Raw genomic sequence first — 25,578 nt, 5'->3', positions numbered from 1 at the left:
CGGATTTTTGTGCTTGCTGTAATTTTGCCACTGCTTTCAGGAGTCACGCCGTGTGACAACATTTGAGCACTGGTGGAGGAAGAGGAGTGCGGGGGGAACGCCCCACCCCTGGCAGCGCAATTCTGGTGGGTGCCATCACGGCTGCCAAGTCCCCACAGGCCGCATACCAGGGCCCCAGAATGCACGTCTAGCCCCTGCGGGTGGCACGCCATGCCCTCGGGACACACTCGAGCCCTGCCCCCACCTAAACCCCAGTGCTGGAGCATGAATCTTTGCCACTGCATTTGAGGTGCTATTCAGGCATACAGTTCTTCTGGGATACGGTCCTGTATCTTGATTTCAGTTGCAAACCTCCATTTTTAGGGAGTTGTCCTTTGTTCTGAAGCCCAGAGGCAGAGCAAGCCAATTGGGCACCTGGAGTGTCCTGTGCACGTGTCCTGTTCCCAGCGGTGGAGTGAGCTGGGGCAGGATACTCCATGGGGCTCCGAGGACACTGCTTGCCTCCTCCCACTCAGCCACTCTACAGCTGAGGGGGAGGCAGCGGGTGGACTGTTTGTGGCAATACGGAGCCTGCGGGCACCCAAGCCACTGCGTCACTCCCAGGAGAGATGTGTGGCTTGTGCACTGCAGGCCCCACGGTGAGTGCCTCCCAGCATTTTGTCACCTCCCTTAGTGGTGACACCCGGGGCAGCCTGCCCCCACCACACCGCCCTTCCTCTGTCCTTGCTTAAGCCACCATATAAGTAAGGTTTCCTAATGATGTATCTTCAGGAGAGAAAAGCCTCAGGCTGGAATTCAGGCTAATGGAGTCTGGGTGTGGAAAGAGCTTTTTTTCCAGCTCTGTTTGGAGTGATTTTATATTAGTAAAGGTAAAGGTACCCCTGCCCGTCCGGGCCAGTCTTGACAGACTCTGGGGTTGGTGCGCCCATCTCACTCAAGAGGCCGGGGGCCAGCGCTGTCCGGAGACACTTCCGGGTCACGTGGCCAGCGTGACAAAGCTGCATCTGGCGAGCCAGAGCCACACACGGAAACGCCGTTTACCTTCCCGCTGGTAAGCGGTCCCTATTTATCTACTTGCACCCGGAGGTGCTTTCGAACTGCTAGGTTGGCAGGCGCTGGGACCGAGCAGCGGGAGCGCACCCCGCCGCAGGGATTCGAACCGCCGACCTTTTGATCGGCAAGTCCTAGGCGCTGAGGCTTTAACCCACAGCGCCACCCGCGTACCTAAGATGCTGAACTTGTGGTTGGACAAACACATGGTTTTATGCAACTATTTGATGTAACATTGTTTTATGTCTATTTTGGAACAAGCTACAATTCTATGATTCTATGAAAGTTCTGTAAGTAAAGATTTGAAAACATATTTTTGGTCAAGATGCTGTTTATTTCAAGTGGTGTCAGTTTTTATTCATTCTATTATTTCCAGATGCCAATAACATTATTTCCCCATCTTTAAGAAAGACAAAAAGGAAAGGAAAGGAAAGGAAAGGAAAGGAAAGGAAAGGAAAGGAAAGGAAAGGAATATGGCAACCTAATTACCCAAGCCCCATTTTGCTCTTTGATCCTGAGAGGAATATACACACCTGCTGTGGTAACAACTGCTAAATTGGATACTGGAAAATAATAGCTTGTTATATAGACTAGGCTTGCCATAGTTTGCCCAACAGCTGTAGTGGTGCTTTTACCTTACTACATATGCAAATTATTGGAGATTGCTTCCTCCTTAAATCCACAAGACACCCTGCCTTCCTCAGCCACAGGACCCTGAATACGTGGGGCCAGAATTTGCTCAAACCTTTCCAGGCATTAGATGGCAAAAATGATAGTTTTGCTTCAGCTTGTTTTCTTTTCAGCATTTTTTAGAGGTAAATCCATCCTTTCAAATAAACAAGAGTTGGACAGCCAGACTGCTAATAATATGCAGAAGCGATAATTGATATCTCTTTTTTTTCTAGGCATCCAATCGGAGATCCAGCTGGTAGAGTCTGGAGGGGATGCAAAAAAGCCTGGAGAGTCCCTCCGCCTTACCTGTCGAGCCTCCGGGTTCACCTTCAGCAGCTATGGCATGTCATGGGTGAGACAAGCACCAGGAAAAGGCTTGGAATGGGTGGCATATATATCTCGTGCTTCATCTGTTTACTACTTGGATAAAGTGAAGGGGCGCTTCACCATCTCCAGGGACAATTCAAACAGCCTGCTCTATCTGCAAATGAACAGCCTGGCAGCAGAAGACACAGCCATGTATTACTGTGCAAGAGACACAGTGAGAGATTTCCCATTAGACCTTAGACAAAAACTCTTCATTGCATTCCATTAGTGAAGTTTCCAGAGGGGGCACCAAAGCACCACAAACCAGAATCTATCAGGACAGAGCAGACAAAACAAGGGAACAACATTAGCTGTTACTACAGGGAACATCTGTTCTTCTTTGGCCCATCTCTAGCCTGTTGGGAGTTGTCCCATGATCATCTTGTTCCAACCCAGTAAACCCATTCAAAGCAAATTCATCCTGCTCATTCCGTTCTTTTTCTCACAGGGCTTCATACTTCCTTCAAGATTTATGTTCTTTCAAAAATTCTATTCACAGTGGAAGATATTCAGGAGCAGCTTCTGCCGCCAGCATGTTGTGATCCTCCTGGGCTGGGAATAAAGTAATCGGGAAATACTATGCTCATTTATTGAAACTCAGATAAACTTATGTTTTCACCTAGATACTTAAAACAAGAGTAATTAACAGTTCTTTCCCCATCACAACACAATGCCCAGGACTGCTACATTGTTCCTTCCAGCTTGATCCACATAGCTTAGGCAGGTAAGCCTCCTCACATCCCAGCTACTTTCCCCATGCAGCCAAGATTCTTCCTTTGCAAGTGTGGTGCCACACAACTGAGTACCCAAATCAGCAGCCTCCCTGCCTGCATCACCTGCAATAAAAGCTGGTTTTAGTGAGTGGGGCTTCCACAAAGGCAGAGTCCCAAGGGCAGGGGCCTACGGATGAAGACTGTGGGCTTGACTACCAAAGCCAGTCAACAAGTGAAGAACCATCAACACCTCCAAAATGCTAGCACCAACTTGTCTCTTCATAAAACTTTCTTCTTTTTGCTTCTTAGCTGGCACCATTGAAAGGCTGGGACTGATGGGCATTATCATTCCCAATGATAATGGGGACCAGGTTGATGGATGTTGATCTAAGTCTACATTTTGCTACATTATGCCCAAGGCTGGTATTTTAATTATCCATCATGGGCATGGACTTTCAATCCATTCTTTGGTTCAAAGCACCAAGAGTGGATATTCTGCTACCAATTTCCTTCCGAGCCTGATTCAGTTCAATTTTAACTTCAATATCTTGAGACAACTGCCCTGTTCCTCACCATGGGTGTTGCCAGACAGTTTTGACTGTCCATAGTCACATGTATGCCTATGAGATGGGGTTGTCGGGCTGCTCTGTTATCCTCACAGATATGCAAATACTTAAACAGCTTCCTGTTAAAATCTGGCATATATTATTCCTGAGCAAGCAAAAACCCAAGTACACAACCTTTGTGTGTCCCTGCTTGGGTTGCTATTTTTTACTTGATTACTGTCCCATTAAAAATAAGTGGAAATGACATCTTGCCTTCACTGTGTTTTACTTTTAGTGGTATTTGAAGGCAATCCTTCTTTCAGATAAAGGCGGCTGTTACATTGTAATTGTAAATGAGCCTGCAGTCTAACCCTAAGTCTATCTTTTCAGGTGTCCAGGCAGAAATCCAGCTCACGGAATCAGGAGGAGACATTAAAAGGCCTGGAGAGTCTCTCCGCCTCTCCTGCAGAGCCTCCGGGTTCACCTTCAGCAGCTCTTACATGAACTGGGTGAGACAAGCACCAGGAAAAGGCTTGTAATGGGTGGCACAAATATCTGGTGCTTCAGCTGACATTCGCTACTTGGACAAAGTGAAGGGGCGCTTCACCATTTCCAGGGACAATTCAAACAGCCTGCTCTATCTGTAAATGAACAGCTGGCAGCAGAAGACACAGCAATGTATTACTGTGCAAGAGACACAGTGAGAGACTTCCCATTAGACCTTAGACAAAAACCCTTCATTGCATTTCTTTAGTGAGGATTCCAAAGGGGGCACCAAAGCACCACAAAACAGAATCTATCAGGACAGAGCAGACAAAACAAGGGAACAACATTACCTGTTACTAGAGGGAACATCTGATCTTCTTTGGCCCATCTCTGGCCTGTTGGGGGTTGTCCCATAATCATCTTGTTCCAACAAAGTAAGCCCGTTCAAAGCAAATTCATCCTGCCTATTCCTTTCTTTCTCTCCCAGGCCTTTATACTTCCCTTCAAGATTTCTGTTCTTTCATGAATTCTGATTACAGTGGAAGATATTCAGGAGCAGCTTGTGCCACCAGCATGTTGTGTTCCTCCTGGACTGGGAATAAAGTAATCTGGAAATGCTTTGCTCAACCTTAAACCTGAGGACACAGTCGTGCATTACTGTGCAAGAGAGACATAGTGAGAGGAACTCAGTGTGGGCTCAGACAAAAACTTTCATCTGAAGTCTTAAAAGCATTTCTTTCCTGTTTGTGGGGAATAAACTGGATATTTCAAGCAAAAATCTGAATAGGCAATTGCGACCTTTTCCAAACTTTCAATTGGAATTGCGCTGGGGAGGGGAAGACTTGAAATTCTTAATTAAAAACAATAAAAAGTCTTGAACTTTTTTAATTAAAAAAATGTTTTGTATGTCCACATCTAATCTTGCCACTTTTAAAAATTTATTTATTGCTTGTGTTTTTCTTTTTGTAAATCTATCAATGAATACAATAAAATAAAAATGGGATTTAGGGGTATTCTCATGACATTAGGGGGTGGGTCTTCTGTGTGGTGACCCTGGCTGTTCTTCTGTCAGGAAATGCACTGCATAGGGGAGAATAAAAAGAGGGTCAAGGAGGGTCAGTTGTGGGGGTGGGGAGTGATGAATGCCCTTATTTTCATCTGAGGAATCTTGGAGCTTATGCAATCATATACTCTGGGCTTTCAGGGGCTGCACCCTCTCTCTCTCTATGCAGTCGCAACAGGCAGGATAAAGAGGAGGGATTTGGAGCCACCCCTATTTCTGCTGAGTCAAGTTTGTAGTACAGAACCTTTGCAGACATGCCTGAACAAATGCCCAGAGCAGCGATGTACCAAAGAGCAAGTGCTGGGGAGGGGAAATGATCTCTCTGTCCAGGCATTCTCAGTGACAAATAAGGAAGACCTGGAAAAGCATACACCATTTTGCTTGTAAGAGCCACTTTATATTCCATCTGTCATTGGAGGAGGGGCTCATGCAAATATGGGGGCGGGCAGAATTCCTCTTCAAAACGAAACTTACCACATTAAAAATCCCGACCTTTTCTCCCATTCAAAAGATCATCTTTCCTCAATAAGCTACCTATACAAATTATACCTATACAAATTATAAATTTATGCGTGCATGGTGTACTTAAACTGGGTGACCCTGGCCCTCTCAGTCATGGGGACAAAGCAGTGTCCTTGGTCGCAAATATGTATTTTGTGCAATATTGAATATTTGTTATTTGTTCCACAGAACTAAATACAAGCCTTCATCACTAACCATTCCTTTCTTGAGCAGCTGACAGGGAAATTCCCTTTTCCATTTGGGGTCTCTTTATCCCTAAGAAAAACTACTTAGGGGAGGGGGAAGGATTTTTCTTGATTCTGTGAGGCTTCCTTACATAACAATGTATGTATGTATGTATGTTAAGTATGTTCCATATATAATAGTGATGGTGGATAAATGAACAACAAAAACATTTATGGTAATAAAGGTTCATATGGTCAATGCTTCCATGTTTGACATGCTCTTCAAACAACCTTTGTAGACAGGCAATAAATCCAACTTGATAAATCCACTGTCCTTGGCATACGGACAGAAGCACTGCTGAGAGGTTTGAAGGTCATACATGCAGATCAGACCATGATGCCTCAAGCACAGGCAACAGGATTGAGATCCCTGTCTGAACATCTTGGGGTGGCTCCAACTTCATGTCTTGCATTGAAGGAAGGGCTGAGCTGAGCTATGCAAGCATGGATGAAGCCCCCACCCCCCAAGTCAGCATGCAGATTCCAAGAGGAGATGCAGAGGAAGGATCCTCTGTCCCCATCCCTCTCCTCCTTCCCCTGGTGAATAATTGGTTTCTTTTCTCTGCATGGCCAATGATCAGGGATGACATGACACTGCAGAGAATGTGTGGTGTAGTGGTTAGAATGATGGACTAGGGTCTAGGAGACCAGAGTTCCAATCAGCCATGAAGGTCATTGGGGTTTAAGCAGTACTGAGGCAGCTTTCCTGCCACTTCCATTAGGTGCCACCCAAGGCAGAGGTGGGCTGGCTCTTTGGACCAGGAAACTTATGCAGAGAAGGGTTTAGGCAGTCTCATGTTCCTGTGAAAGTTATGAGTGTGTTCAACTTTACCAGCTGAAACACAGGCTGGATAGAAGAGCCTTATCCTTCAATTCATTCAGAGTGGACCTTTGACTGAGATCCTTCTAAGTGATCTCATAAAGCCCCCTTTTTGGTGAAACCTTGATATCAAATTGGCTGGACTACTCTTTTGAAGTAAAGACACAATTAACATTAGAAAATATATAGCTTAGAAAATGGTTCAGAAAGCAAAGCAGATATCCAAAGCATGATTTCTTGAAAAATAGGTTCTCACAGGATCTCACAGTCTCTTTATAAATCATAGGTTACCATTGCAAGGACACATGCAAATCACTCAAGAAGGCTGGAGGTGGTCTTGAGGAACCCTCTGCCCCCTCAATATAAACTCCTGAATTTGTCCCAGGTCCAAGTCCTCCTTTTTCCTGCCTCACTAAGACACTTCTTTGTTAAAACCATGAAGTTCTTCCTGTTCTTGTTTTCTTTGGTGGCCTTTCAAAAATGTAAGTGTATATTCTATGGGAAGTTCAAAAATACAGGTTGATTTCATGCAGTGATTAGATGATGTTCATTAAATGATGCTCAATTCAATTCATTATATTTCTTTTTTTTCAAGGGGTGCTTTCCGATGTTCAGCTTGTTTCTTCTGGGCCAAGAACAGTGAGACCTGGAGAGAACCTCCATCTGCTCTGTAAAGTTACTGGTGTCTCCATCACTGATAGACGTTATGCTTGGAACTGGATCCGTCAGCCTGCTGGCAAAGGTCTAGAGTGGGTTGCAAGAATATTCCCCTCTGATGGGACAAAATGGTTTGCTGCTTCTCTTCAGAGCCGTGTAACAATTTCTTCAGACAACTCCAGGAATGAGTTCTCTCTCCAGCTGAACTCCCTGACAGCTGCAGACTCAGCCGTGTATTTCTGTGCTCGAGATAGCACAGTGACACACGGCAATTGGGACTCTGAACAAAAAGAAGAAACTGATTCTGAATGCAGAAAGTTGGTTCTATTCAATCACAATGCATAAATTACTTTGCAAATGCAAAGGAAAATAATTCAAGTAGAAAATTAAAGAAGTACTGAGGCATTTTTTAGGTAAAGGTTCTCATGTTCTTTTCTGTATTTAGGTAATCATGATGGTGGACTCGATTCCCGTGTCAGTCTATTCCAGCTGTATGTTTCTGTGCATCCAGCCAAATATCATGGTTTTGCTTCCTTAGCAAATATGAAAATGTATGAGAATCTTCCATGCTGGAACCTATCATTTCTGTGAAAGATAGTTCATTCTATTCCATCACAATAAATAAATAAATTTGCAAGCCCAATGGAAATTAAGAATTCAATGCAAACAATGAGCAAACATATTCACTGGGGAAAGGTTCTCGTGTTCCCCTATGCATGTATGAAGCTAAACATCAACTGGTATGATGGATTAGTTTCCGTACAGTTGCGTGTTGAGGTCCCCCAAAACCCCTTCCCCAATAACTCACACATCACACGTAATTTTTGTTTAAGGTTTTTGGCATAATTTTGGCCACAACTTTATTTGCATACAAATTGAGAGTGGTTGCTTAGGCATTGGTTATGACTATCTGTCACCCCCCGCCATGGGGGACAGCACTGACTCCCTAGTCAGTCCCGGAGGAACACGGGACAGAATCAGCTGGAGCTGCGTCACAGGCCCTCAGCTACTCCGCGCATGCTCCTTGAAGCTTACGCGGCCCGCACCCTGCCGTCAGGGTTTGGACAAAGGGGATGGTAAGCTTCAGAATTCCTTTAACGGAATACCCGTCAGCAGCAGCATTGGAGGGGCAGGCACAGCCAATCCATACCCCTCCACCAACCAATTTTAACCAATGCCTAACCGCCATTCGAGCCCTTACGCGGCCGCCAACCACTCACAAATTAAGCCACACCCTCAGCCTGGACACCATCACATCCAACCATACATCATTCCCAACTGGCGAGAGATGAACCCCGTCATCCCTATAAAATTCAACCGCCCGGAATGAAATAAAAGGGTGAGGGATCACGCACCCGCCCAAATCGACCACCAGCTTACTCGCAGCGGAGTTAATCCGCTTCCTCACTCGTTCGGTGGCAGCTGGGCAAGGGCTACCCCTCCAAGTGCGTCGTTGAAGCAGCTGTGACCAAATTAACCTAGCGGTCGGCACCAGTGCCGCCAGTTCCCTCAGGTCCTGTAAAATGGCCGCACGCAGCTCATAGCAGGAAGAGGAAACCATATCATTCTCCCCAAGCTGCACCACAATCGCCGAAGGAGGGCCAAAACGGTGGTAGTTTGTCTAGGCATTGGTTCCCGACTAGCTGCACCTGACCTCAGCAGGGCAGCACTGACGACTGGGCCCCACCATATCATCAGTACAAGCAAACATTGTGGGGGAGCAATGAATTCCAAAGCAACTGCATCTAGCGGTTGGAGGGGACAGGTGCTCCAACCCCCCCTCCAGATCACCTTGAACCAATGCCTTTAATTATTTTGAGTCCAGGGAGAGCTGCCATCAACTCGAACCAAGCCCTCTTGCATGCAGGAATGCAAACTTATGCTGGAGAAAGATGGCAAATCATTCTTGTCCAGCTGTACCACCAGCACTGCGGGAGGACCAGCACAGGTCACACTCAACCGCCAAAGGAAGGATCTCCTCCCAAAGCATTCCCCATCTGGACATCCAGTATATGTTCACATGGGCAGGAAGACTGAGATGGCGCCCAGTCCAGACTCGTCAGCGCGCTTGCCAGCCCAGCGTACAATGCTGTGGCCCAAATGTGCACAGCTGTTCCTATGAAAAAAGGAAATAACAGACAAGCATCAGCACAGACATCATTGTGACGCTTCCTGATATAACCCTTCTCAGCATCAGACATTCAATGATTTCACAATCCTGTCCACTGACAGGCCCCCAGTGTGCAGCCTTTGCAGCAGCCCTATTTGGAAGGAATGAGGCGTGTTCAGCGGTAGGCAAGCCGCAGGCCGTAATAACTGGTGCACGACGTAAGCACATTGATGCCTGGCTAACAGGAACCCATTTTTACGCACTAGGAGCGGGCCAGCCCCCAGGGGAATGAAAAGCCAAATTTCTGGTATCCATAACTGGGCAAGGGCCCTCCTTACCTGTGATAGGAAGCCAGATTGTGGCACTCCTGCCCACTAAGTCTGTTTTAGAGTTCCCGACTCTAATGACAAGCTCCAAAGCAGATAAGGAAAAGTCCTGAAGCAATAAGCCTCCAGACTCTCAGCCCCGTGCTAGCTCCAACAACCATTTCCCCAACCCTCAGTGCACCAAAATGCAATGGAATACTGAAAGGAGTCTCGCCTTGATCTTTTACCAGCAGATAAGTTTTAACTTGTTGGAGATACTGCATTGGTAAAATTGACCGACTTCCTGCTCACTGTCCTATGAGGTTGGAGCCTATTCCAACCTTCCAAGGCCCTGCACACAACAAACTTTATACAAGGGTCTCTGAAAAATAAAGCTTCAGTATAACAGACATTGCAGCGGACTGAATTCTTATAGTTATAACAGCACGCCCAATCTGCAGCAGGTGGACCAAATACTGCAGGATCTGCTCAGAGGATGGGGGCCAGTTCATCTGAATGGCCAAGGGCTGCCAGCTTAAGGCTAAGAAATCCATCCAGGCCTTCCCATAAGAGCTAAAAGCAGAAGGGGAAATGGAAGCTGCTGTTCTCTGAAATTACTAATTGTTGCCAAAATGCCACAGGTGGTCTGGAAAAGTCTGGCAGTAGCTGAGTGTCTGGAGCCCAGGATCTGAACTGCTCCATCTGAAAATGGGATAGAGTGACAGTGACATCATTAGAGGATCCCGTAATCAGGAGCAGAAAGCACAATATTAAACCTTAAGCGGCGCAGCTCGAAAGCGTGAGCGGAGGGGCGGAGACTCAGCTAGAGCGTGAGGACCGTTTTGCCAAGACGCTCACCACTGCCTGGTTATCAGACCAAAAGCAGATCCGATGTTCACTGAACTCCTTGGGCCACATGTGAACTGCTACTACAATGGGGAAAACTCAAGAAAAGTTAGGTCACATGATTGCCTCACCACACCGGGCTTGAGGCCATGGCTTTGCACACCAGCAGCTCCTAAAATAAATAAATAAATAAATAAATAAATAAATAAATAAATAAATAAATAAATAAATAAATAAATAAAATAAAATTAAATTAAATTAAATTAAATTAAATTAAATTAAATAAATAAAAAAAAAACCCAAAGGGCAAAGATCCAGCAGCATCAGCATGAACCTGAAAATCCCTGTGCAAGTTCCAGGTATCCTGCCATGGCCAACTACTATTGCATACATTTAGGAATTGCAACCATTGCATGAGATCCCATTGCATGAGAAAGGCAAGGGGACCTCGACATTTAGGAATTGCAACCATTGCATGAGAAAGGTAAGGGGACCTCAGGCCGCAGGCAGCCTGGCCTAGTGGGAAGGGAAGGGGCGGCCTGGGGCAACCACTCTGCATGCAAGATTAATTAAGTGACCCAGCAAGATCGGATCTGATGAAGAATCACTTGCTACAGAGGAAGTATTACAAAATAACTTCCTTCAAGGCAGACAGCTTCTCCATAGGCAAGTGGCATGTTTTAGCAACGATATCCATCTGGATCCCAAATAAAATGGGAATATGGCAAAAGGTATTGAGGTATTGCATGCCAGCTTCCAGCCCCCTCTTGGGCAGGGGGCATCTTGTGCTGCCATAATAATACGTAAATTTACAGGGCCGACGCTGGCCAGAACCCCTAAAGAAGTTCCGACAAAGCTGCCGCCAAGCCAGCTTCCTTTTCCGACACACACACTCTGTGTAATGCAAAAAAAACACACTCCGTGCAGCACACACACACTCCATGCAATGCAACTACACTCCATGCAACACAACTACACACTCCGTGCAATGCAAAAAATGCACTTCAAGCAATGCAACTACGCTCCATGCAATGCAGCTACACTCCATGCAATGCAACTACAAACTCCGTTCAATGCAACTACACACGCCGTGCAATGCAAAAACGCACTCAGTGCAATGCAAAAACACACTTCAAGCAATGGAACTACCCTCCATGCAATGCAACTACACACTCCGTGCAATGCAACTACACCCTCCGTGCAATGCACACACACACCATGCAATGCAACTACACACTCCGTGCAATGCAATAACATGCTCCGCGCAATGCAACTACACACTCCATGCAATGCAACTACACACTCCGTGCAATGCAAAAACGCACTCCGTGCAATGCAAAAAACACACTTCAAGCAATGGAACTACCCTCCATGCAATGCAACTACACACTCCGTTCAATGCAACTACACACTCCGTTCAATGCAACTACACACTCCGTGCAATGCAACTACACACTCCATGCAATGCAACTACAAACTCCGTTCAATGCAACTACACACTCCGTGCAATGCAACTACACACTCCGTGCAATGCAAAAACGCACTCAGTGCAATGCAAAACACACTTCAAGCAATGGAACTACCCTCCATGCAATGCAACTACACCCTCCGTGCAATGCACACACACTCCATGCAATGCAACTACACACTCCGTGCAAAGCAACAACATGCTCCGTGCAATGCAACTACACACTCTGTGCGCTGCACACACCCTCTGTTCAATGCAACTACATACTCCATGCAATGCTCACACACTTGGTGCAGTGCAACTACACATTCCGTGCAATGTGCCCGCACCCACACTCCGTGCAATGCAACAACACACTCCGTGCAATGCAACAACACACTCTGTGCAATGCACACACACCCTCCGTGCAATGCACACCTCTGTGCAATGCAAATGCAAATCTCTCACGCAATGCAATGCAAATGCAGCCCGTGCAGCACTGTGCCCTGCGATGCACAGAGCAAACTGCAATGCGGGCACGCAAAGGTGCTTTCTCCCGCTTGCATATTGCAAACATGGCGCCTGTTACATCCCTCGCAATGAGGGAACCACCAAAAGGCCCTCGACACTGGGCCTAAGTGTCCAGGTAGAGCAATGGGGGAGCATGCAGCTGTCCCACATAGGGACCAGTCCTACAACCTAGGCATTACCGGCACTATGCACTGACCAGCTGAGCTATCTAGGATGATCCCTAAAGACGCAGGACAGCCTCAGCCTGACCCCTGTAGAGGTCCAAGGTGATGTCTGAATTATCATCCCTGCTCCTCTTTGCCCTCCTCCTGGACTGCAGCCTTCAAAAATGCTTCCTTCTGGAAGAAGGCACCTGGGGCGTCCGCAAGTCATCCCCTGCAGGAGAAGCAAGCTCTGGAGGCATCTGCAAAACCCTGTCATAGTCTGCAAAAACTAAACCATGTAAGGAACCGGTGAAACCAATGCTTCAAGGACCACATGGGGGCACTATTCAGGCCGGAAACGCTTCCAGGCCATCGAATTCTAGGGCAAAGCCCTAGGATCACCTGCTAGGCCAGGCATAAATGTCTCCAGTGAAATAGCAGAGTTGAGGTAGCCCACAGCCTGTCCAGGTACCCCTGCTTGCCCTTTTAGAGGGAAGCACCCCTTCAAGAAACCCAAAGCTCTTTTGCCACAAATGGGCCGAACTACAGAATAGCCCAAAAGGAGCAGTTTGTTTTGTTTTGTGATAACAATGGCTAAGAGGGGGATATGAACCCTGTCTCCCAGGTCCTAGTCCTACACTTTAGCCACTAAGCCACACTGGCTCGTCTCTAAAATGGCAGTCGCCACTATCAGGGCAAAACAAACTTAACGAAAATAAACTTGTTCAGAAACAGCATAGTTCAAGAGCATATACAGAGTGCTCATAGTCATTGGAGGCACAGGGAGCCTCTGCCGCCCTGTCTGCCTCAGATATACATTAGCAGCAACTGAGCCTACAAGCAGGTACATTCTTAGAGAGAGGTCAGAGACTTAACAATTAACTGCTACCTGTAGCAGACTTAGGCCTGGAAGTAATGTGCGGGCCAAATAGGCCTCCCCGCCTCTGCTCTTGAGAATCTTAGTCTCATAGCAATATTAAAAGAACTCAAAATAGTGCTCTCGCCCAAGGCTAGATCAATACTTGGCCAACAGCGCTGCACACACCCAAACAAAGCCAACCTTCGGGGGTGCTATAAACGAAAATGATTCCAGCCAAGCTGGGAACAGCCCTGACTAGCCCCACAACTTACAACAGGAGAAATGGGGGAAACCTTTTTGCGAAAGAAAGCCCCTACCAGGGGCCCTCTCCCTATTGGGAAAGGCAAGCCACAGATACAGGGAGAATCTTCCCACAGGGCAGGGTAAGGGGTGGGGTGGGAAATCGAACAGGAAAAGGGGGGAATTAAATTATTTAAGGGACTAAAGAGGATTAAAAGAAGGGGAAAATAAATAAATGTAACCAGACAATGAGAAGATTGCATTACTGTCCTCCAGACAGTCCAAGCGCTCCATGTGATCCAGTGTCCACAGCAAAAGAGAAAGAGAAAGCTGTGGACCCTGCTTATAAAGCCATTGACCCCACCCCTAAATTGGCAACATCAAATTTGCCCCAGTAACAACATCCACCTATCTGCTCCCAGGCCTCTAGCCATCTATGGCCTAGCCACTAAAATGGGTTTTGTTCGGCCCCAACCGCAACACGTGCTCTCTTTTATGTGAACACGCTTTATGGGAGAAGTAATATTCTCTTCAGGTGTCAATGCTGTGAGCCCCTCCATCACAGGCTCAGGTTGTATATATGTTTAAATAAACTATATATCATAAAGACAACATAACCTCTGTAGTGCCTCAATTCCCAAAGGAAATATGGACCCTGTGTGAGTGCTTGGAACCCTTGAAATCTTGCACCACTCAGAGATTGGGGTGCTGTGTAACAGTATTTTGGTCATCTCTGAATGACTTTACAAAACAACAATTCAAAGTGTGAAAAAATCCAGGGAGCCCTTTGCTGCTGGTTTGATAAGGAATGCAGAGATCTCAAAGCTCACCCCCAAAATCATTGCCAACAAAGGTAAATTGCTCCTCTTCTTCTCTATGGCCCTTTAGCTGGGAAATAATTGTGAATTAAAAGTTCAGAGGAAAGGAGGTTATTATATGAAGCACATGCAAATCAGTTGAATCACTTCACGGCCTTAAAAGCTGCCCTTTCCACCTCCAGCCATCTAAGACTGAGCCAGTCAAGAAGGTGATCCAAGCAAACATGATTCTTTGGTTAAACCTCCTTCTCTTCTTGACAGCTCTCCCAGGTAATATTTCTCTCACTGGAAACTCTGGGAACTTGCACACTTTTCTTTACAGCTATACCCTGATGCTCTTTCTTCTATTTTTTAGGCTGTCACTCAGAGGTTCAGTTGGTGGAGACTGGAGGAGGTGCTGTAGCTCCTGGAGGCTCCCTTCGCCTCTCCTGCAAGGCTTCAGGATTCACCTTTACTGATTATGCAATCCACTGGATTCGTCAGTCTCCAGGGAAAGGACTGGAGTGGGTGGCTGGAGTTAGCAAACCTTCTGGAAGTAGCCAATGGTATAATTCCAAGGTTCAGGGACGATTCACCATCTCCAGAGACAATTCTCAAACCTCAGCCTATTTGCAAATGAGCAGCTTGAAGCCTGAAGACTCTGCCTTGTATTACTGTGCAAGAAACACAGTGACAACTTCTGCTTTCCTGCTTGTACAAAAACCCCAGAAGCTCCTTCCGAGCAGATGCTGGAAATAACCTGGCAAAGGATTGGAATGGCTCATTTGGTATTATGATCCCACTCTTGGGTACAGTTTTTAATCTTCTGCAATACAAGGGCAATTATGGGCATCTAAAGGTGACTCCAAATTCCATCTGCAGATGAACAGTCTGAGAGCAGAAGACATGGCCTTGTACTACCGTGTGAGAGACGTGGGGCTTGCCCACACTTCTGTTTGTCCAGCACTTAGAAAGAATAGGTCTAAGAGGTTTTCTGCATGTCCCATGCCTTCTAGGCATAGGATTAAGGGTTGCCTGGTTTGCTTCACCACTTTCCCAAAGAAAGTCCATTCTTTACCACAAATGTCATTCCACAGAAGAAAACCCCATTGACGTTTGCTCCTATTCAACAGTAAACAGCAGGTTTTCTTGGGGGAAAGTGGTGAAACAAGTGGAAGTGTGGAAGAGACAACAGTATGAGAGATCCCAGCAGACCTCAGGGAGGGAAAACCCTGTTTCCTGCATTCACTTTAGTAAAGAGATCCCAGAGGGGGCAGCAGAGAACCATGAATCAGAAACCCACAAAGCAGACATAACCAAGGAAGACATTATGCAATAACTATGATATAACTATTATATTAACTTTCATATTGTATCACAGTGTGGTATGCTGGCCTGACAGCCACGGACAGAAAGTCTCTACAGAGGGTGGTGAATACAGCACATGGTATCATGGGCTGTCCCTTGAGTCCGCTAGATGACATTGCAAGGGATCGTTGCCTTAGGAGAACAAAAGAAAAAAAAAATATCAGGGAGGACTCACATCCCCGCCAGCACCTCTTTAATCTTCTACCCTCAGGCAGGAGATATAGAAGTATAATCAGTCGTACCAACAGGCTAAAAATAGTTTCTATCTATGGGCTGTCAGGGTGTTGAAAAGAAAATAACATAGCACAACTGACTTGCACGGTGGTGTGTTGTGCGATAAACACACAGAGTGCAATGAGATTGAGTGTTGGGGGGGGGAGGCTCGGTTAGGCTTGGTTAATTTCATTGTATCCGGGTTGTACATTGACAGTAAAGGTATTATCATTATATTAACAACACACAGTGCTTTTTTTCTTGGGAGGACGCATATACCCTAAACATTTTGTGAATCTAAGTTTGGCCTCATTGAGAGGCAGTATTTCAATAACAGTAGGGGAATGTGAGTACCCCTAAACATTATTTTTGGAAGAAGAAGAAAAACACTGACAATACTGAATAATAGTTCTAATGTAAAGTGGTTTTAATGGCATTAAATGACTAAGTTTGTAAATACAATTTGAAATGATAATTCAATCACCAAAATGAAAAACAACTGATAAAAATTCAGCCAAGGCACTTCCTTGTCATCTGCCAGATGTTCTCCAGCAGAAGCTTATTCAATGTAACATGAGCCAATCTTCCCTCTGTTTTGAGGGGGGGGGGGAGGTTGAGTTGGCTGGGGCTCATGGGAATTATAGCCCACAATGATCAGTGGGGACCAGGTTGACGGATGTTGATCTTAGTCTCTTGGAATATTATGTCCCAAGGCTGGATATTAAACTATCTTTAATGAGTGTCCTGGTTGAAAGCACCAGGAGTAGAGATTCTGCAAGCAATTTCATTCGTAGCTAGATTCCATTCAGTTTTACTTAAATACCCTGAGCCAGCTTCCCCACTCTGTTCCTCGCCAAGCAAATCAGCAGCAATTCTTTGATAGTCCAAAGTCACACATATGACTATTGAGATTGGGTCGCTGAAGGTCTGTGCTGCTCTTTTATTCCAACAGGTATGCAAATTCATAGGCAGATTCCTGTTCGAACCTGCCATATACGTTCCCTGCCCCTGTGATACCCACTCAAACAACCACTGTGTGTTCCTGCCTTGGTTGCCACTTTCTTCTTAACCTCCCTCATTGTAAAAGAAGGAAAAATGACACCTTGGTTTCCAGGTGTTTTCTTTTTAGTAATATTCAAAGGTATTTATTCTTCTTTCATATAGGACAACTGTTATATTATCGTGGATAATGAACCCAGGGTTTAATTCTAGGTTTTTCTTTTAGGTGTCCAGTCACAAATCCAGCTCAAAGAATCAGGAGGGAGTGTCAAAAGGCCTGGAGATTCCCTCCGCCTCTCCTGCCAAGCCTCTGGGTTCAACTTCGGAGGCTATGCAATGAGCTGGGTGAGACAAGCTCCTGGAAAGGGCCTGGAATGGGTGGCCTTTATACATACATCTTCAACTCCCATTTACTACTCGGATTCTGTCAAAGGAAGATTCACCATTTCCCGGGATGATTCAAGCAGCCAGCTGTCTTTGCAAATGAACAACTTGAAACCAGAGGACACTGCTGTTTATTACTGTGCAAGGCGCACAATGAGAGGAAGTAAATCTAACCTCAGACAAAAACTTTCCTTTGCAAACTTATTAGAAAAAGTGTTCCTGGTTGCAGCAAATGAAGTGGTTCGTTCAAGCAAAAACCTTAATTGGAAACTGACCCCATTGCTTATCTTTGGATTTGAACCGTGCTCTTGGAGTATCGTGGTCCAGTTGTGAGAGACACAGTGACCCTCTTCAGGTGTTCTGAAACACTAGCCAAGCAATGAGAATAGAAGATGCTCCATCCCTTCCCCCTGTTCTGCTATCTTTCCATATGGAGTGGGAAGGTCTGAAGTAGGCGTGTAACTGCATTTGGTTGATATTGTGGCATTCCTGATCACGGGAAGGGCTATAAACATGTTCAGCCAAACCTGCTTAAATTCCTCTTTCCGAAGCATGAGGGTGGTGGAGACGAAGGGCGTGGGAGTGGGCTGCACAGACATCCGTACTCCCTCTACATACTTTAACCCCCACCCCCAGTTGCTTTGAATGCTTGAGTGGGGCTGAAATCCTTGCACATATGGATCTGGAAGAGAGGACAGCAACAAGGAATATGTCATGTCCCAAAGGAGCAACCCGATTGCTAGAGCCATACCTTCCAACATTCCTCAAATGAAAATAGGGACATTTCTCATTCCCCGTCAGCTTGACTCTCCATTTTTTGGGTCCCCCCACCCCGAGCATTTTCAATACCCCAACAGTAAACAGCATACACACCTTCCACCACTCCGGGAAACCCCCTTAATCCTGATTTAATTCCTTGGTAGATTTACAAAAAGAAAAGCACACACCTATAAATAAATTTAAGAAAGGGTCAAGATTAGAGGCAAAAACAAAAGGCATGTTTTTTAAAAAAAAGAAAATAAAGAGTCTGTGCTCCACTTCGCTCCCTCTTTCTTCCTTTCCAGGGCAGCCCTGCTCTCTGCCTGTCCCTCAGAGTCACTGTGTCACACAGAGCTGAGCCTCAGGGGCCACCATATCTCCTTCTTCTCTCCAGCAGCTGCCATGAGATCCCCAAGAGAGGAGCCTAGAGGCGGCAGCCATGGGGATGCCATGGAGAGGCAACAGGATGCTCCATCACAGCTGCCACAGTCACAGCCACCGTCACTCCAGAGAAGCGCTGGCTCACGGTCCTCCCTGAACTTGGCAGCAGCAGCACTGGCAGGTTGGAATAAGAGCATTCTTTCTCCTTCTTTCTTTGTATTTTTTTCTCCCCATTTGTTCCTTTTATCTTATTGTGTCATGAACATGTTTTCATTTCATAATATATTTCATGGTATATTTGGGTCCAATACTGTCCATTTCATTTGCCACATGATGCCTTCAGAAACATGTGGAAGCATTCATAGAGCTGCCAGTCATCCAGGACCTGTAGAGCAAAATCTGGAATAGTGTGTGATATGACTGGGAATTGCCTTTCCATCTGCAAGCAAGTCCAAGCGGGTCTGTTGGGATGGTTGACTCTGAGTAGTAGACAAAAAAAATTCATGCTCCGGAGATACTTTTTGCTCTTTTATTCTGAGAAGGATATGTAAATCTGTTGTGCTCCCACCTGCTAAACTTGTACATTAGGAAATAACATGCTCGTTTCAAAACCCAGGCTTACCTTCAGAGCCAAAGGGTTGTAGTAATGCTTTTATATATTGATAGGTATGCAAATTTTCACTGACCATTTCCTCTTTAAATCAGGCAGACATCCGATCTTCCTCAACTACAAGTCCCTGAATTGCTGGGGCCAGGTTTTGCTCAACCCTCTTCAAGCACTAGACAGGGAAAACGATACTTTTACTTCTTCTTGTTTTCTTTTCAGCAATTGTTGGAGGTAAATCCATTATTTCAAATGAAGAAGGATTAGATATTCTGGCAATTGATGGTGTGCAAAAATTCTCCTTAAGATCTCTTCCTTTCTAGGTGTCCAATCAGAGGTCCGACTAGAAGAATCTGGAGGGGACATAAAAAGGCCAGGAGAGTCCCTCCGCCTCTCCTGTCGAGCCTCTGGGTTCAGCTTCATCAGCTATGCTATGGTATGGGTGAGACAAGCTCCAGGAAAAGGCTTGGAAAGGGTGGCACATATACCTGCTGATTCAGTTTACATTTACTACTTGGAGAAAGTGAAGGGGCACTTCACCACCTCCAGGGACAATTCCAACAGCCTTCTCTATCTGCAAATGAACAGCCTGACAACAGATGACACAGCTGTGTATTACTGCGCAAGAAGATACACAGTGAGTGGAGGCAAAGAAAATACTGTCCTTCCCTGACAGCCCCTCACTTTACATGGATGCTATGAACATAACAGAGTGGTTCCTTCTATAACCCAAATTATGAAAATTGTATTGTGAAATGCAATTGGGGAAAGACCACACAGAGAGAGGTGTGGGTAGAAACTGGTCTACCAAATAAAGGGAAATTTTACATGTGATGCTCTACTACTTCTGCCTGTGTCTCAATATACCAGGGGCATGTGACACACCGAAGGTGGCAGAATAATGGAATGTGGCTCTTGGGTGGCACAGGTTTGCCAGCAAGAGAAGCAGAGAAAACAGAAGCTCCTCTCTTTTCCGTCTCCCCTTCCAGTCTCCTGCTGCTAATAACCCTTTTGGAGCCAAACAGCAGGAAACTCTTGGCTGCTCCAAGCAGAGAGCATGGAAAGCATACATGCCATCTATGAGGGGGGAGCGAGGGGCTGAGGGCCCCCGGGTTTTCAAGGGGACCAGTCCCCCCCCCAATATGCATCAGCCGTGCATGCATGCTGTACAACATGCTCACTTTAACCCTGCAGCCCATGCAGAGTGCGCACAACACATTGGCATGGCGCACTGCATTCAGCCTGTGCGACTGAGGTAACAATGATGCACCATGTTTGAGCACAGCATGGGCATGGCATACAATGTGTGCATGACATCAGCACACTGTGCAGCATGCTGTCATCACTTGCACACATCTCGCATGCTGGCACCCTCAATCCTGGTAGCAAGGCAGTGCACTTGACAGAGAGGCACTTGACTTGCAGGGTGTTCATCCACTTGGGGTGCAGCCCCCTCAGATATTGTATGGGGGCCTGAAGGGAGCTTGGCTACTAGGAGATGATACCAATGGAAGGCAGGCATGAACTTACCCTGACACTAACCCAGATTTTACCAGCTCTTTTATATATGGCTCCTTGTTGGAGGAAGGGCTCATGCAAATCCCTCATGGAGACTGTGGGATTCTTGGGGCAGGTGTTATCTCCTTCAATATAAATTGTTCCTTTTCTCCCTGACCCAAAGCCTCCTCTTTCTTACCTCTCTAGCACATTACTTTCTTAATACCATGAAGTTCTTGTGGTTCTTGTTGTCTTTGGTGGCCATTACAAAAGGTAAGTGCAAATTCTGTGGGAAGTTCAAAATATTAGTGTATTTCAAGTGGTGATTATGTGACGTTCAAACACTCATTGAAATCTTCTCTATTTCCAAGGGGCCTTCTCAGATGTTCAACTTGTATCATCTGGGCCAGGAATGGTGAGACCAGGAGAGGACCTCAGCCTGCTCTGTAAAGTCACAGGTTTCTCCATCTCCACTCAGCATTCTGTCTGGCACTGGTTCCGTCAAGCTGCTGAAAAAAGTCTAGAATGGATTGTAGCAGTACACCCCTATGATGGGACTAAGTGGTATGCCCCTTCTCTGAAGAGCCGAATAACCATTTCTTCAGATTCTTCCAAGAATGAGTTTTCTCTCCAGCTGAACACTCTGGCAGCTGCCGACTCTGCGGTGTATTTTTGTGCCAGGCAATACACAGTGAGACACAGCAATTGGTGCTGTGTACAAAAAGAGGAAACTGATTTTGAATGCAGAAATGTGGTTCTAATAAATGACGATCAATAAATAAGTATGTCAAAACCATGTGAAATGAAAATCAGCACAAAGTGAGACAAGGTATCTTGGGGCTATATACAAAAGGGGAAAGTCTTTCAGAAACAGAATCTCTGTTTTCTGTTCTGTGCATGTAAGATATAGCAACATCATATACTTGCAATATCCTACCCTAACCCAGAGGTTGCTGTTTAGGCAATACATGAACATAATATCCAAATAACATAATTTTCTTATCTCAGACTACCATTCGTATAGAAGGTGATAAATGATTTCTGTTAAACAAAAACCTTTTATAATGTGAGGGAAGTCATCTGTTTTCATTTTTACATAATACAGTAAAAGTGAACAGTTACAAAACAGTCTTCGTGCCAGGTTTTTAAATTTAATTTTCCACAAGTGCTATTTGCCATAGTTTGGTGGCCCAGTGTATCTCCCTATTATGAGCCTGTCTTAATATTGCCCCCTCTTGTGTTGACATACTTCTGCAAAGCCATGAGCTGATCTGTGCCACTGTTGGGCTTGATATTAACAGGTATTGTAATTCCTGGATCAGGCAGAAGCTTGGCAAAGGATTGGAATGGTCCTTTTGGTATAATAGCTCTGAGGTCAATTGTTATTCTTCTGCAATAGAAATGTGACACTTGGTTTCAGATGGTAGCTCCAGTTTCCATCTATCTGCAGATGAGAAGCCTGAAAGCAAAAGACATTGTATTACTGTGCAAGACACACAAATCCCACTAGACCTCAGACAACAACCGTTTGTTGCATTCACTTTAGTAAAGAGTTCCCAGAGGGGGCACCACAGAACCACAAAACAAAAATTTACAGAACAGAGCTGACATCAGAAGGGAAGATGTTTAACAATAGCTATTAATAATACTATTAATGAGCACTCACACTTTACACTGTGGGTGCCTTTTGCGGGATCACGCGCGGCACTTCAGACCCCAGGGAAATTACGGGTTGTGTGAGCTGGCCTGTCTCAGTGTTACTCTTTGGAGGTTCACGGTCAGCCTCAGTTAGTCAATTTATACTGCTGGGAGGTGGGGCCAGTCATATAAATAAGGAGTGGAGTTGGCAGCAGCCAGGCAGTCTGCTTAGGAGTTCACCCACCCAACCCTCCCTTTATTTAATGTTTCTTGTTTGCAGGTTAACCTTTTTCTTCCTGTTTAGTGGACGCTGCTACGGTCTTTTGACTGGTTCCTGTTGAAGAACCGGGAATAAATTTTACTGCATTGGCAGGTTTTGTCTTCCCCATAACAATTCGTCACAACTTTGGCAATTTAAGGCCTTGGTCTTTTCTTCCATAAAATTGGGGGGGGGGGGAGTGATGACTCACCCCCCCTGCAGTGGCGATTCCAGGGTCCCCTATTAAAGGGGTTGTCATATGGGTGTCACTGGCCATACGCTGAAAGGTTGTCAGTGAACTACCCTACGTGCAGGGATATGGGGTGGGCTGCCTGCATACACATGCATCTTGCAGAGCACCCCCATATCCCAGTTACCCTGAGGAGCCCCGGTTCTCCCGGCTGAGGGGCTGGGAGGGACACACGCCCAATGCCTAAGCCAAGGTCTTCCTACAATTGAAAGTTGTGGCCAAATTTTAATTCCATAACACGTTGCCACAAGTCATTATTCCATTTTGGTGGTCCCTGGGGGCTGGGGAAGTTGCCGCCTGGTCATGCAATATTACTAATACTATTAATATTATTACTGCTAATAGTTTCACAAGAGCTATTAATAATACTGAAAAACTTTTATTCTTTGGTCCAGATCCAGCCTTGTTGTGAGTTGCCATTGGATCATCCTGTTCCTACTCACTAAGCCAGAACACAGCAATGTTCACTCCAACTTCATCAATACCATACCGTCCAACATTTCCCAACCCACATCTAGGATGCCCCCTACTGACACCACCCAGGTTCCCTCCCAGGTGCCAATTCAGAAATCCAGCACAAAGAATCTGGAGGGGACATTAAAAGCCCCATGGAGTCTCCCCTCCACTGGACTGGGTGTGAAAGGCTCATGGACAAGGCCACAAATGGGTGGCCAAAATAAGCACGTCTTCACCTCCTGTTTACTTGTTGGATTCTATTAAAGGAAGATTCACCATCTCCAGGGATGGTTCAAACAGTCAGCTCTCTTCACAAATGAACAACTTGAAACCTGAGGACACAGCTGTGTGTCACTGTCCAAGAGAACCACAGTGAGAGGAAGTGAATCTAAAGAGCAGCAAGGCTCTCTTTTGCTCAAATCTTTCTGGGTTGACCCTGCTGTAAGATAATGTTTTTCAACATTGGATAATGATGGTCTTCGTTTTCAGTGTTCCGAAAGAGTTGGTGAAGGAAGGAGGGAAAGAGCGCAAATCACCTGCAGATCCAGCTATACATATGAGGAGTTCTGGCCAAGCCATAATAAACACAGCTAGGTCAGCTGCAACAGGGGCACAGCATCCCATTTCACCTCCTTTGGAGAAATGGGAAGGGTTACTGCTGTGCCATCTTCTGCCTGCCCCCGGCTGAAGATACCCTTACCTATGTTTAGTGGCAAGATCTAATGAGATCTCACAAGAAGGAGTCACCAATTCTGGTGCTGCTTCTCTACTGGTTTTGCAATATTTTATTTGTCCTCATGAAAGCTTGTCAGCATCTTGGTGCACTTTTTCTCCAATATATACATTTATGTATGGAATTTCACCAATATACAAAGTGTTCCCTCTTAAAATAATGTGTTTCTATATGTCTTTTTTTAACATTATGATGCAAGCTGTCCCCAGATAAATGCATTTCTGGATATATCGGGCGGTGGGGGGGGGGGGGGTAGGACCATAGCACTTCTTGAGTTGGTGGTTCTTGTGAAGAGGCACCTGATGTATGTAATAAGGCCTCCTCAACCTTGGTTTGACCCTTGCGTTGATCAACTAGCAGTCAGGCCTCTTACAGTTGCATTCACTAAGGTTGTTGCCTAATTTGAACCATACACTGTAGTCTTGAGTGGTCTTTTGGTCGGCGTTGACCTGTAGGGTTTGGGGACACAACACCTCTATATGCAAATTGTTCCTCTTCTCCTCTGTGGCCCTTTAGCTGGGAAATAATTGTGAATTAAGAGTTCAGAAGAAAGGAGGTTATTATATGAAGCACATGCAAATCAGCTGAAAGGCTTCACTGCCTTAAAAGCTGCCCTTTCCAATTCAGTCTTGACACCTCCAGCCAGATAAGACTGAGTCAGTCAAGAAGGTGACCCAAACAAACATGATTCTTTTGTTAAACCTCCTTCTCTTCTTGACAGCTCTCCCAGGTAATATTTCTCTCACAGGAAATCCTGGAGACTTGCACACTTTTCTACACAGGTATCCCCTGATGTTCTTTCTTCTATTTTTTAGGCTGTCACTCAGAGGTTCAGTTGGTGGAGACTGGAGGAGGTGCTGTAGCTCCTGGAGGCTCCCTCCACCTCTCCTGCAAGGCTTCAGGATTCACCTTTACTAGTTTTGATATCCACTGGATTCGTCAGGCTCCTGGGAAAGGACTGTAGTGGGTGGCTGGAGTTAGCAGCCCTTCTGGAAGTAGCCAATGGTATAATTCCAAGGTTCAGGGATGCTTCACCATCTCCAGAGACAATCCTCAAACTTCAGCCTATCTTCAAATGACCAGCTTGAAGCCTGAGGACTCTGCCTTGTATTACTGTTCAAGAGACACAGTGACAACTTCTGCTTTCCTGCTTGTACAAAAAGCGCTGCTTTGCAGCATTTGCAGCTGGAATGCAGATGCTAGAAGAGGATGTATTTTTAACAAGGGGGGAAGAAAAGCAAACAGGGACCCAGTGTGGTGTAGTGGTTAAGAGCGGTAGTCTCGTAATCCTGGGTAACCGGGTTCGCGTCTCCGCTCCTCCACATGCAGCTGCTGGGTGACCTTGGGCCACTCACACTTCCTTGAAGTCTCTCAGCCCCACTCACCTCACAGAGTGTTTGTTGTGGGGGAGGAAGGGAAAGGAGAATGTTAGCCGCTTTGAGACTCCTTAAAGGGAGTGAAAGGCGGGATATCAAATCCAAACTCTTCTTCTTCTTCTTCAGTGGGGCAACTCCCATGTGAAGTGCACAATACATCACAGTGCCACACCAAGGCTGCATTCAAACAGCTTTCATTCCATTCTCCCAATGTTTCCTTACCACATGGTTTCTGTCTCTGGTGAGATCTCTCTTTCACATGACA

At 45.8% G+C, this 25,578-nt stretch overlaps 1 gene segment (V, D, J or C); it reads left to right on the top strand.

Annotated features, from left to right (window-relative positions):
* LOC310828875 (Ig mu chain C region secreted form-like) overlaps window positions 1–25,578 on the top strand; it is a 1,309,992-nt gene that overhangs the window by 63,171 nt on the left and 1,221,243 nt on the right. Inside the window, exon 2 of the C gene segment in view lies at window positions 20,973–21,106.

The sequence above is a fragment of the Podarcis gaigeae genome (genome assembly GCF_964106915.1).
Source record: "Podarcis gaigeae genome assembly, chromosome: 13".
Classification (NCBI taxonomy): domain Eukaryota; kingdom Metazoa; phylum Chordata; class Lepidosauria; order Squamata; family Lacertidae; genus Podarcis; species Podarcis gaigeae.
Note: the sequence above shows the minus strand (reverse complement) of the source record. Positions and strands in the feature narration are given on the sequence as shown.